Raw genomic sequence first — 2,740 nt, 5'->3', positions numbered from 1 at the left:
AATTTTTTTAATTCAAACTTTTTATTATTAGTATAAAAAGTTTTTAGAAAAATTCTGAGTTAAACGTTTGAAAGCAGTTATGTAGCCTATTCAGTTATGGTTCAATATTATAAATTTTATGTAGCTCTAAGGTTGCGTTGATCTAAAAAAAAATTTTTTTTGGCGGTCTTAGGAATTGTCTTCTTTATTCGTTATATGGAAGAAAATGCATAACAGCGTAAAAAAATACAATTATCAAAAATTTAGACTAATTTTGAGCGACTTCAAACTCTCAAGTTATTAACAGAATTCAATGGAATCCAAAATTTCATACCCAGAACTTTTGTAATTTTGCACAAATTTTGAAAACTAAAATATGGTTTCTGCTGTGATTTGAACTGTATTATTTAGAAAAAATTATAAGCAATTAAAACTTAGCTAGGAAGCTGGTACTGCTCTTCAACTGCGCAGTGACAAAAGTATCATTGGGATACCTTTGGGCACGAGGAAACTAATAGTGAAAAACAAAATTATCCAAGAGGCCAATGGGTCATATAAAAATGATGATACACGCGTAACAGCTAGGCTAATATGACCGCAAATGAACAAGAAAAGAAGAAAGAAATTGCTATGTCTCTCAAGAGATGATATCTCGAAGGTCGTGGCTTGTGTCACCGGTCATTGGTTATTTGGTAGGCAATTCTTGAGTCTAGGAGTTTTCTCCCATTGATACTGAAGAAGTTGTAGAGATGCGGAAGAGGAAGAAACAGTTGAGCACTTCCTTTGCAATTGTCCAGCCTTAGTCAAAATCAGAGCAGGTTGTCTAGGTAAACACTTTTTCCATTCTCTTACAGAACTGTCTGGCTTGGGGATTAGATCAATTCTGCGCTTCATAAGAGGCTCAAAATGGTTTCATGAAGATAAATAAACAACGTTCTCATGTCGCACAGTGGTAACACAACGGCCCGGTAAGGTCTAAGTGAGTTGGTCATACGGACCGACCTCCACCATAACCTAACGTAACCTAAAACTTTGTAAATTTCTCTAAAATTTCTAACTAAAATTTCAAATTTACATGAAAATTTGTAATATTTTTTAGTTTTTTTTAATTTACACTAATTTTCGCAATTTGAGTTAAATTTGTTTTGTTGTGAATAAAAAATCAAAGCTTTCCAATATATCGCGCTGCTATTATTGTGCACACAGCTGTGCATGTATATGTGCACGTAATTATGCGCGTTTACCTACTTTTTTCGAATGTCAACAAATGCGCGCATTTAATTAATTTCAGCTGAAAATAAAGGGGCACGGAATAAAAGTGCGAAATAAGATACGGCGGTAGGTGGGGTAGGTGAGGGCAAATAGTTAAAAAATTAAAAGCAAAAGAGAACAAAAAAAAGAGAGAGGAAAAGTTGTCGCGTAAAAGAAGACAGGTGTGTTCAACCGCTCAAAGGGAGCACACAAAAAAAAAAAATGCAAAATAAAAATAAAAATTAGCTGTAATTTTACACTTTTTCTGAAGCTGCTAATTTCGGTCCTCTCTTCAGCTCACTTGTGCAACATTCAAGTGATGGCAAGTTACTGTCAACTGCTGCCTTTGCGCGAAAATGACTTTTAATGAAAAAGTGCGCACGGCAAATTAACGTGCAGCCATTCGTTTTCCACCAGCCACCCAACCGGTGCGCCCCTTCATTCGCGCACTACACAAATTTACGCGCCCCCGCTTTTTGCAACTTTTTAACGCCATCATTGAGCTGATTGCATTTGCAGCGGTGCGCATATTGTGTACACTCGTATGTATATGTGTGTGAGTTAGTGTGCCTGACGAAAAATTGGTTTGCAATTTGTACAGTCAATTTTTAATTTGCACCACTGTTTTAATGTACGCAATTATTGTTGCGCTTGCTTTAGTTGCCGCTGTCTTTATTATGCAAATCGTCCTTTTCGCTTTGGTGCTAAATTTTCCTCGCTATTTTTATTGCGGTTGGCTGGCGTTGGCTTCTTAATTGCCATTAATTATCCTCACCAACACATAGATAACGCACAGCACACATACACATACATATACAAACATAGCAAGCAAGCACTTGGCGTTTGCATGGGTACGGGTAGTTGTTGTTATTTTCCTTGTTGTCCGCGTTAGCTGTTGTGCATATAATTTATGTTGGAACATTTGTTATTCATCGCCGCTCAATTGGCAAATTAAAAACTAGAATTATCATTGCAATTAGAATGTACGAGTACGAGATATGCAAATTTTATTTAACTTTGTACAAAGCGAGGTATAATTAGTTGGGCAGAGCCTGTATTTAAATGCTTTAAAACGGGTAACACTAAATTTAACTAGAAGCACTTAAGTTAAAGATTAGATCGATTATCTTAAAAGTTTCCCGGTACCGTCAAATTGGGTTTGTTTCTTCGGAGCATCAGCTCTCTCGCCAGATTGTTGGCAAAGTTTCAGAAACCGGCGTAAGTGCACTAACCTGCCATCCCAGACGTTTGTGGGATCGAGTCCCACGTAAAGCACGATCCTCGCACTTTCCCAAATTTACCAACTTTCCCCTTTTATAAAAAAAAAATAACAAAGTTCTCATTCCCCAACCCCAAAAAAAGTATCTTTCTCGTCCTTACTCCCGTACAATGGTCATCGCATTATTTGCAGTTACACATTGCATCAAGCGCAGACACACCACTTTAGCGAAGTCCTCAACCACCTGTGCGATCCTTCTGCCAGAAAATACCGCAACACAGATGGCGCTCA

Source organism: Anastrepha obliqua, chromosome 3 (genome assembly GCF_027943255.1).
Source record: "Anastrepha obliqua isolate idAnaObli1 chromosome 3, idAnaObli1_1.0, whole genome shotgun sequence".
Classification (NCBI taxonomy): Eukaryota; Metazoa; Arthropoda; class Insecta; order Diptera; family Tephritidae; genus Anastrepha; species Anastrepha obliqua.
The sequence above is the reverse complement of the archived record's forward strand: the minus strand, read 5'-3'. Positions refer to the sequence as shown.